Here is a 12,219-nt window from a genome sequence, read left to right as displayed (position 1 = left end):
CTATGCTCCTATACAAGGCACATATTATTACTGCTATTTTCTGTTGACTTTTCTGTCAAAGTGACCATTTTCTCTATTATTAATTTATCTAATATTTTAGCAAGAATACCCTTTATTGTCACTTAATGCTTACCAGGTAGTCCTTGATTATGATTCAGGAGACACCTAGGATCACTAGCAGTTCTTATTTGGAGTCAGCTATTACTATCATAAATGTTACTGCATATTATCTGTGTCTAAGATATATAAAATAGCATTTAGTTTAGGCAAAAAAAGCTAACAGGGCTTTGTTTGTAACGCAGCATACTTTTCTTTACATGATATAGGACACCAGTGAGATGTGTACATTTTTGCAGAAGGTATTTATCTCAGATATCTACAGTGAGTTCCCTCTGCCCTGACATAGACCTAGCCCCCATTGAAGCCAAGAGGATTTTGTTTCCTTACAGTTAAGCATGGCTGTTCTGGGCCCTTTAACTAAATCCACCACCATGAATGAACTTAGAGCAGAAACAGCAAGTACAGCTACATTTAGGCTTATATCAGCATTTCTGTTTAATACATTTTAAAACTATATTTTAAGTAATGTGGAGGTTATGACATGAAGTGACAAAACCCAAGCATGTGAGCTGTGTGAAACTATCTTTAGCCAGGATTCCTGGGCCAACGTAATAAAGTATATGGGCTAAAGAAAGAGGCTCAGCTTTGCCTGCGAATTTTCAGGAGTGTGAAGGCTCTTTTTAAAGTCTTAATATTAAATATATCTTATCTATACACCTTAATGGCATCTGTGACCAGCAAACACGCCTGTGAAGCTTGAGGAAGTTTCCATCCTAATCCTTTCAATTGCTTCTTGCTGCTTTGTCCCCTGTCCCCAGCCCCACAGTTGCAAACTGGCCTCTATACCACTAAAAATGAAAAGAACAAACCAACGAGACTTCCTTTGGGGCAATTTCTATGGTTGGGTTCAAGTAAAATGTAACTTTTCTGACCAAGATATTTGGTCAAGATAGAACCCTTAAAAATCCATTTTATAATATGATGACCAATACAAACAAAGGACAAATATATCTACATCTAGCATATCTGTATACATATATCTATATACTCTTGTAAAATATAGACCTTGCTATTGGTAATATCTTCGGGGCATTTATTAATTGTAAATCTATCTTTATCTATCTCCTCATTTCCTAATCCATTCTAGAGCTTGATAGTATTAACAAATACATATGTTGATGTGATATATTTCACTACTGTTAATAATAAATTATTATCTACTATATTTAAATGTTTTGGTAGACTAATAGTTTCCCTCAACAACTTTAATGATACAGCATAAGCATAAATTCTCAAATTGTGTACATTGGGTTTTTAATAGACATTAAATATTACTAAATATTTTCCTATTTTGCAAATTATTTTATTTTAAAAGAGGTAAAGTTTTCTTTTAAAACTTGGAAAAATAAATATTTATTGCTAATCTCATATACTTATTTCAGCTTAGAATATATTAGTGATTATTCTGGTTATTTAATATTAATAATTGCTCTTTTAAAAAAGTTGATCTCTCATTTGGGGATTGGGTTTTAAATGTAATGTTAAGATTAGCATGATTAAGTACTTTGAATTCTTAAATACTCATTTTAACCATTTTTAACAAAATCTAAGTTGAATGCTTTTAAAAGTTCTTCTAAAACCATTGTCAGTTTTATTTTGTAAAATCTGCTTCAATAATTAGTCTAGCCCTGTGAATGAACTGCTTTTAATAGAGTGATGGAAAAAGGGGGGAGGGGAGATGCAGGAGGAGAAAAATGTCAAGTGAATCAATATGATTAATTAAATTAAATGTGGATTCATAAAACTCATATTCATAGATTTACACAGTATATTCACAGTGACATTTAAAACATGTTTTAAAAATCCCTAAATAAAGTCCCATGTACATGAAGACATTTTCCATCTTTAAGAAAATTTTTTAAAAACTTAACTACATAATAGAATCATACAACTTTACTGCCAACTACTGTACATTTTAATAGTTTTTTGACAGAGAAACAGGAAGAATTTTAATATGTAAAAGTTTTAAAGGAAATTAGATGTATTTTTGCTACTTTCAAAGATGTTTATGCTTAAGCCAATAGATAATCTTGACTGCTAATGTAACATAGGTTTCCTTGTTTTAAATGTGTACGAAGGTCATTTTCGTGTTAACCCATTAAGCTTATGACTCTATGCTGTTCTTCTATTGGATAACTACATTGTTAAACTTAGCAGGTCAAATATTTATAAAAACAAAAGTTAATTTTCACTTTTGTTTAAAAAAGTGACATACCATGTAGAGGAAAGGAAATGGTTCTTAGGTTTCTGAAATATATATATATATTTTAAAATTCAAGTAATACAAAAATAAAATACCTGAAGCCTACTTGTAGAACTACCGTCTATCTATGAATGATAAAAAATGACAACAGGGTCTTTAACATGGCACAACACTTAAAACAAGAGATTTGGAGAGAATATTCAGGTTCAGACGGTACTTAATGGTGTGAATTGTATGTAAGTCAATTTAACTTAAGAAAATCAATAGTCTTTAGGTATTAATTCTGAGTTGTTTATGATTACTTCCTCCCCAAAGTCTGTTAATGTTAGTGAGTTTCTCCCCCAATACTGTGTTTCAAATTAGTATAAAGCTTTCTATTTCTGCTTTCGTGAGGGGTATATTATATCGCTTTCACAAAAATCCAGTCATAGCTTAGATATTTTAACAAACGACAATTTTTTTTCCCTGTAAAAAAGGTTCCAAGATAAAGATTTTACATCACTGAGAAAATGGAAGAAAATTGAGAGAATTCTTTATTTCCTTTAGTAGCCTGCTGTTGATAATGAAAAACAAGACAACAAATGCAATTGGTAAAACAAACCCCAAAGGAAGTTTCAAGTATCTCTAACAGGGGAATATTCATAGTTGTAAATAGCTCAATTTTATCTCTAGAACCTAAAATATGTATCCCTACCCCCCCCCCCAACCCAATCTTGCATCCAATTTCAATACTTCAGCCTTATCAAAGTAAACAAGCTATTGTAAGAATAGAAAATCCAGCTAGGTTGGAGGGCTGCTGCCACTTCCCTCTCTTCCTAGCACAGTTTGGTGCCAATAGCTTTTGGAAAGGGGAAGAAAGAAAGGTCCGCTACTGCGCTGTGTGGAAGTAAAGGGGCAGAGGGGCATCACTTCAATCTCTTGGCTCTGGTCCTTTCTCACTCTCGCATCCCCAGAGAAAAGAGATGCTCTTCATTCACAAAACAAAACAAGAAAATCTCTATAATTATTTTTGGCTCAGCTCCATTGAAATTCATTCTCCTGGAAGCATCTCTGTTTTAGATTAAAACAATGCTTAGAATATTCATTCTCTTCTCTCTCTCTCTTTCTTTCTCACTCACCACTCCTGCCTAACACCCACCCCCAAGCACCACTCCCCGCACCCCCCTTCCCACCATTTTTCTCTTGCTTTCTTATTTCTCAGTCTTGGTTTCTCTTGCTCTCTGTCCCTGCCTTTGGTTGAATTTTTTTCTCAGTCATGCCAAAGTTATATCTCAGAGGTTTTTAATATCAATGCCTACAAGTGCCTACTCAAGGTCATCATGTTTAATGTCAGTTGTTCAAGTCTCATACCTTCTTCCAACCTGGAAATTTCCCCAACCTTATGTCCCCAATAATATCTTATGGTTGTTGATTTGTGATCTGATGTTTCAAGCCAAAAAACAGATCACTTCTAGTCTTATCTTGTTCAGTAAAATTGGGAACAAAATTTACTTTCTCTTTCCTCCAGCCTTCTCTTCAATACCCAATCCTCAAAAGATGGACAAAATCTTCATTGCCCATAGGACATGGTAGTTACTGAATTCCAGTGGTAAAGCATGGAAAATTATTATTTTAAAACTCCATTAGTTAGTTACGGACAAAATTTAGTGCCCCAAACCATATAACTATTAAAAATGTTTTTTTCTATCACTAACTTTAACTTTTATTTTGTTTTCCTTAAGGGCAAAACATTTTTACCATTTTCCTTTTTGTTAAGGCACACACACACACACAAAATTCAGCAAATGGAAAGTAGAATTCCTGCTCCAAATAGTTTGTGTGTACATATTAATAAAAGTTATTAATGTGCTGTGAAACATGGGATTCTCTTTCCTGAAACAGTGGATTCATTTGGGCTACTACTACAAGGCAAGAATTATACTTATGATGTTTTACATTTTGTGGAATTCCAATTTCTTATACCTTTTCATTCTTGGTGACAAAAATTTTTGATAAACCTTTCATAGACAGAGGTAGATCTGATACCTACTTTCATTAGCATTAATGTGTCTTTCTATTTCTCACTTTCTAATTTGAATAATTAATTTGTGCTTGTTTCAAATTCTTGGTTGTTAGCAAAGGCATCCAACCTTAGTACCTATCACCCGTGGAGTGTGCATCATATTTAGGGGTGCATTTCTGCTCCTTTGAACACTGAATATTTTGTGTGGATACTGTAATCACATATAACTAAGTCCTAGCCTTCCTGCACTATCTTGACAAACAAAACAAAATTCTGACAGTTGCCCAGATGTGAAATGTCTCTGGGATTTCCAACCTGACCAATAACAGAACAGCAATCTTGTAAGCATTTATTTAAGAGTTTGGGAATCTACTTCTAAGACCTCTCAAGAACCCTGATTACTGAACTCTATTTGGTTTACCGAATAAAGAGAGGGAAAGAAAAAAAAAAAAAAGGAAAACCACACACACTGCCATTAATTACACTGTAAACATTTAATAAATATTCTTTCTTTCTATCCTTTGCCCTTTGCAAAAGGAAAGGTGGTAATTTACATGTACTATGCCTCTTTCCTCTCATTGTTCTGTTTCTTTTCCTTCTGGCTTTCTTTTACTTCTGTAGAAAAGAGGTGGACATGTTTGAGAAGATAGAAATGTTTACCTAGTACATTTTTTTTCTTCATATAAAAAAACAGCCTAGGCACTTTCTACTTTGTCTTATGACCTTTGTTAAACCTCTAATTCTGGAAGCTGCATTTTAATTACAAAATATTGTAAAGGGAATATAGTAAGTATACACCGCCCTTGATTCTTAGCCAAATGAGAGAAAATTTAACAGCAATGTATGGTTGCAGGAATGGTTATGTTTGGGATCCATATGCATGTTCAACTCACACATTCAGGCAGTGCAATAAAGCAGGGAAAAAACAGCTGATACACAAAAGGGACCGTCTAGACAGTACCCCATCAGTCTGGCTAAATTTGGTGCTGGCATTCCCAATGGGATTGTAATATAATTGTTCTGGTGTCTGCGTTCATTCCCCCTGTCAAACACCATTCCAAATATACATCCTTCTCCCCCCAACCCTATTTCTTCCATAAATATGAAGCCCAAACTCTGCCATGCTAGAAAGAGGGTTAGATGGCCCAACCTTAAGAAAACATTATAATTAAGCAAAATAATGTTATTTAATTCCTTTTAAAAAAATCCTCCTGTTACTTCCTAACTCCAAATAGAATTAATTTCAGGCCAATTTAAATAATTTAAATTAGAACATGGAAAAATTTTAATGCAAATACAAATAACCTTGAAATATTGAGCACTTTAGATGAAAGCAAATAGGTCTTTTTACCCCTTTATATTTATTAACCTCTGTTAGAAAATTTAACAGAAATCAGAGATGTGAAAGTATAATGATGGACATGGATCATAAATTCTAATGAAGAAAAAGCTAATGAAAACAATGTTAAGTGAAAGCACTGAAAAATGCAAATTGTGTATTTTTTTTCTTTCTTGGGTTTAAAAGCCATAATATTTTTTTCTCTCTAAACATCTTTTGAAGGTTAAATTTCTGTTAATTTATATAGGAATTATTTAATATATTTGGTTTTTTACAAAGAGAAACCAGAAATATTTATACACTGATTTGTAGTAACTATCAATTAATATTTTTAGAAATGTTCTGGTTTAAGACATTGGGAAAGTGAAAAGCACTACTTACAGAATAAAGTAAATGAAAAAGCCCAACATTAAAATGAATAAAGCACAGATTATTGACAAAAATGCTTATAATCTAAGCACTTTCAAACACTGAAATGAAAGCTGTCAGAATCCTTTTTTTTTTTTTAAGGAAAATGCAGATTTTAGGATTGCCACATAATATATTAACCAGATATACTTATTTTATTTTATGTTCTAAAGTGTCACCTCTGGGTATTGTTTAGATATTAAAATTGACCAGGAAAACTTTTTCAAAAACCTTTTATTCTTTTAACTCCAGGAAAAATTATCTTGGGAAAGAGGTTGGGATGTTTGTTTTGTTTTGTTTTGTTTTATTAATTGTGGGCCTATATTTGTACTTCTATTTTGGAGGTTAATAATCCTTTCCCTGATCCTGTATACAGAAATTTGTCTCCCATCTCTGCGATTCTGAGATGCTAGATTACAATCCCAAATGAGCGAAGACAGTCTCCCCACCCCCACCGGGGACCTCTCTAGCTAGAGCAAATTCAAAGAAAATACTTCAGGCACTAGATCCTGGCTTTATGCAACTTCAGGAGGCTGAGGCCAGCCCACCAACCAAAACAGGGCACACTAGAAATGGCTGTTCCAGGAAGGAGCAAGACACAGGGCCTCAACTCGCACAAAGACAGAGCACAAATGCCCAGAAAATCACCACCAAAGGGATCAGGAAATATTCAGATACATTTTACAGATGTCTTAAAATTCTCAGGTGGAAATGAAAGATTAAAGATTATAAATGTCTTAAAATTCTCACGTGGAAAAATGAGATTAAGAGATGGTATCCTTACATTTTTAATTTAAAAAAAATAGTGATTTTATATTTTTTCCTTCTTTGTATGAAATTATTCTTCTGACTTTGCACGTGGGTACAAGAAACACAGCCGTTAAAAAAGGCAACATATTAATATTTGAGCAGCGTCTGCCTGAAGCTGGGTGGTTTGCTTGTGACTGTTTTTTATTCACTTTATTTTATATTTTTACAATATATACTGGTAGAAAGTGAAAGAAAGGCACGCCGTGGGCCTCTCTGAGATGAAACAGTGTAGCAGAATCTTGAGTTTTATACTTGGTTTTCAAACTATCGAAGAACATCCTATGAGACCTCTTAGGTCTTAACTGGATTAAAATGAATATATTTGTGCTCCGGCTCTTTTCAGCTAACTAATGTGCATGTGAATTGAGAGTGTGCGAGGGAGCGGGTGAGAGCAAGTGTATGTGACACTGGGAGAGGCTGCGGGCTCGGGCTGAGGTTGCCTGTGTGAAGGAGCGTGCAGGATATTGTGGGCTGCCTCCAAAGAGGGAGACGAATGAGAATTAGCAGGCCTTGGGCTCTGGTGCGTTTTGTCTTGACGGGAGCCAGAAGAGAAGCTTAGTTAGGAGACGAGGAGGGAGGAGAAGGGTGGGGGGGAGAGGGTGGAGAAGGGGGTGTGGCGTGTGTGTGTGTGTGTGTGTGTGTGTGTGTGTGTGTGTGTAAGCGCTGAGGTTTCAGTTATGCTGAGCTCTGGGTTTTTGTTTTGTCGGTTCCTAGCCTAAACAGACTGGAATTTCAGGTTCAGGTTGGAGTGCATGCATGCGGAGGGATGGTCGTTCGAGTTTCTTTTTCTGGCCCTTCCCCATGGTTCCTGCTCCGAATGTTACTGCGGCTCCAGGGGGGGTGTTGGGGGGAGCAGCAAGGGATGGGGGTCTGTCTGCAGCTGCCCCTCTCACACTTGAATAAAAGAACTTTTTTTTTCAGGGGTAGAGGAGCTGTGAATACCTTTCCCAATAAGAGATGAGGCATATTGAAAACTATATTAAATTACCCTGATTAACAATTTAGCCACGAACAGGGGAGCTTTGGGAGATCTCTATAGGCAGGACTGGGGGCTATTCATGCCAGCAGCTAAGAGGTCGAAAGGTTTCTGAAGTTCACAGGCTCAGAGCCTTTGTTATGCTAACAGACAATCTCAAATCAGCTGCCTAGTGGAGTGTGAAATATAAATGATTCCTTGAGAACTTCCAATAAGTTGTCACTCTTGCTCTCCAAATACCAGGACAGGCTGCTAATTTCTAGCAGGCCCTTTTGCAACATCGCTAGCCCTAAATGAATGCCTTTGTAGTTCAAATATTCTTTTCAAGGGAGCTGTCCTATCATCATAGCCCAAATGCATCTTGGTTTTGACTATTAAATGAAAATCAAGGCTCAGCAGTGCTTGACTTTTCCAAGCAGCCCGACGTTTGGGAAGGGTAGTGGCAGCTCTCATGCACAAGTTAGCACCCACTGCAGGAGGGCCAGGGCATTAATAGCAGCCAAGACCCCAGGAGTTACCCCAGCTCGCATCCCCACTCTCTATCAGGAACAATGCTCCGGGAGAGATTTACGTGGCTTCCCTCAGGCTGGACTACCTTCTTCTTTCAACCACACCAACGTTTCTCTGATTTATGAACCCTAGAGTGTTCAAGAGGACAGCCAGCTGACCTGCCAGCATCTGACTGGTCACTTGGAAGCATCAACTTTGGAGAGGGATGTATTCATTCATCAGGGCAGGAGAGGCCAAGGGGAAGAGGGCAAGGTGTGTGTCCAGGCCATGCCCCTAGTATCAGATGCCTGTGGATATTATTTTATCATTTGCCCATAAGAAGGATATAAACATGGCTTATGATCTTGGGTATGACCTTTGAGCATGTCCAGATGGATAGAAAAAAGGTCCAGGCTCTCGGAGTCTGAATTACAAAGCTTTTTAAATAAGAAAAACCACTCCCCATCCTAAACCCCAGACAAGTTGGGGGGAGTGAGACTGAGAATCTATCTTGGAGAGTGTGCCCAAATCAAACATTCTAGTGAGAAAGGACAAAGCTAATTTATGTGAAGAAGAAAACACAAAAAAGAGAGGACAGAGACCAAAGGAAATTAGAAAGCCATCTGTATCAGTCTTCACAAAGGAAGGGATAAAACCTTTACAGTAATAACTTGGGTCCTAAAAATTTTGATATTTCTGATTCCACGTCCTCAACTTCTTTACTGAAATACAAAAAAGTCCATGATATCACAGAAGTCTCTGCTTTTTCCAAACAGAGCAGGTTTGATTTCTGGCAAGGAATGGAAAAAAAAAATATCAAATGGACTGTATTTCTTGATATATTCTTAGAGTAAGTTTATAAGCATATAAATACATAGAAGCAATATATTTTAATATACCCTTAAGTAACTTTATAAAGCTTGATGATACAGCTATACAGAAAAACAAGGGCCTCGATTACCTTTCATCTTCTTCCTCTCACTACAATGATTTACAAGTATTACCACAGTGATTTTAAAATATTACCTCAAAAATGGCTGGGGAGTTCATTTTGATTGGTATAGAAACTGATTTAAGTAAATACTTTTTTCTGCCTTAGGTATATTAAGACTTACCACTATATATTAAAAAATTAATTAAATATAAATAAGAGTGGTGGTGTAATGTGCACCAGTTTTGAAATCATCTAGCTTACATGTTTAAATCTTGTTTTTCTTAAAGCCAGGATACAACGTACAATGGTAGAGGACTCTGGGATTCAACTCAGAGAATTTAGCCGTCAGAACAGGAGAGAGTTTAGGATTCAGATCCTTATTTGTTTCAGATCCTTATTTGTTTCGCCCAGTAAAACAATCTGCAAATCATATTGACTAGAAAAATTAACTCAGATTACTGACACAAAAGGAGTAAAAGTTTGTGGTTTCTTCTGTCAAATACCAGAATTAGACAATAGTTCGTTATTGATCCACTCACACCCTTTTCGGAGAGACTTAGGATCGTGGTTACCCTTATTTCAGAGATAGCAGAATGGTTGGCTTCAGATGCACATCTCATTAGACAAATACGAAGGCAACACTGATAGCTAAAAGTTCAACGGATGTGACACAACCTGCTTAAATTTAACTCTTCACCCCCTTTCCATTTTTAAACATTTAATTAATATTAAACTGTAAGTATCTGCATGTTATTGACACATGCTGGACATTCAAAGGAGAAACACCTTCCCTGTGCTTCCAAATACTTATTTTACCACTTCCAAGTGTCCTCTCTCTTTCTCGTCTTTAACACATCAAAACAGGGAAGAAAGCGCTTTTGTGTTATAACTACAGAGAAAACATTGGAGAATGTGTCAATGCTGTGAATACCAGCACCAGTTTGGGGGCCGGTTTGTTTTTCCCCCTGCCGGGGTATTTCTTTTCCCTTTGCTTTTGAGTCTTTAAACTCTGGCCACTTTGAGAAAAGCAATGGTTGAAATGAAAAGTTAGGACAAATTGCGCGAAACCTGTGTGTTGCCAGAATATGAGCAAGATGAAAGCAGTGTTGGGACATTACAGAGCCGGGGCAGCTCTCTACACACACACAGAAAATTAAAATAAAATAAAAAATAAAAGCTGGTCTTTTAAATTCGTCCTTAACTACTTCAGATCTAAGAGAAAGGGAATGCGTGTTTAGAAAAACAAGTTTCTAGGGTTGTCATTGCTGCAGAGTGAGGGTGTTTGTGTGGGCAGAAAAGAATGGGGAGGAGGAGGGCAGATAACTTTACTGACATATTAATTCTTTGGATAGCAGTAAATGAATGGTCCAAATAGACATTTGTTTCCCTTAATAGGTTTTGTACAGGTCTCTTACAAGCTGTGGCATATGCTTCATTTATATGTATATTTATTTAGAAGGATAGAGAATAATAGGTGTAGTTTGTCTATAGTCGCAGTTATTATTTAAAGTCCAAAGAGGTTACAACTTTTTCCTACTCCAAACACGGATACAAAGGTCTCTTGTACATGCCTCCTGCATTATGCTGAAGGCCAATTAAAAATGAAGATAATATTGTAACTATCGAGCCTTGGGATGAGGAAGAAAGAGGCTAAAAGGCAAAATGACTCCAAGATGGCTGCCTCCGCCTTCTTCCCCCTCCTCACGGCCTGTTTTCCACATAGGAATTCATGTAATATTTTGTTTACAAATCACACTGTAGGTCATTTGTGAATGAGGCAGTCTCTGAGGCACCAGCATCTACCTAGCATACCCTCATGATGCCGTCGAGGTATGGAGAGAGATTAAAATGCAAACATTCAAATGTATTTAGATGTGTACATAGTGATTGGACTCACACACATACACACTTGAATGTGTGAACAACACACACGGCTGCAAAAGGGATAAAAGGCTGAAATCCTTCTTAATTCTTAGGACAGAAGGGCAAAGGAGGACGCCAGGCCGCCACCTTCCTCCTTCAAAAGTCCAAAAATGCACTGTTCATGGTCTGGATTTGATTTCGTAAAAAAGATATATCTTACTGATGACTCTCTCATTAGGCGGACTTCTGAAGTCTGGGGAGACAAGATTTCCATAAATTATCTCTCTAACTCATCTCATGCTGGTGCAAAATGCAAAGCTAAAATTGTTTGTTTTTTTTTTTAATTTTTTTGCATTAAAAAAAAAAAGAGTGTACCATGCTCACCAGCTTCCTGACTGACATGTTAAAGGATTAAGAGCACTAGTAATTACTGCTATTAATTATAATAAATATACTCAATCATAAAATCCCACCCATAAAGCTAAACTAAAAATAATGTCAAGAATAAATAAAAGTATATTTGGGGCTTTCTAACAGATTTATAGCAGGTTACTGTGTAGACTGGAGTGCACTAGGCATAGAACAAAGCAAGTGGTTTAGTTCCTATAGGAAATATATTAAAAAGAAAAAAAAAAAAAAACCCACAACCCTTTATCTAAAAGCCATCAGGGACAAGCACTCAATACAAGTTAACAAGCAGGAACTGATAAGATAACATTTATATGAGGTCAGAAGTCAAATGCCAGTCAAAGGCTTTTAACCTCTTGGGTCATAAACAGGAATAGTTAAAAGCAAGAGGTAGTTATTTATCGGATTTTAAGGGTACCTTATCATTGCCGGAGAATCACGGATGATGAAACTAATTAGGATTTATAGAAAAAGAACTTTGTAGCTGTTCAAAGAAAATTAACCTACCGTAATTCTTCAGTTGGTAGGGAGAAAAACAAACAAACAAAAAAATCCCTTCTTTTTGGGGGGAAAATAAATCGAGCAATTTAAACAGATTTAGTAACAAAATCTCTCTCAGAAACAATAATTTATAGCTAATGTACATATTGATTAATATATGGTGAAT

At 36.2% G+C, this 12,219-nt stretch overlaps 1 long non-coding RNA gene across 2 annotated transcripts in view; it reads right to left on the bottom strand.

Moving 5' to 3' along the window:
- Positions 1 to 12,219, bottom strand: part of LOC309622545 — a 54,416-nt gene that overhangs the window by 31,073 nt on the left and 11,124 nt on the right. The gene's annotated exons all lie outside the window — the stretch shown is intronic.

Source organism: Balaenoptera borealis (genome assembly GCF_965194805.1).
Source record: "Balaenoptera borealis genome assembly, chromosome: 2".
Lineage (NCBI taxonomy): Eukaryota > Metazoa > Chordata > Mammalia > Artiodactyla > Balaenopteridae > Balaenoptera > Balaenoptera borealis.
Note: the sequence above shows the minus strand (reverse complement) of the source record. Positions and strands in the feature narration are given on the sequence as shown.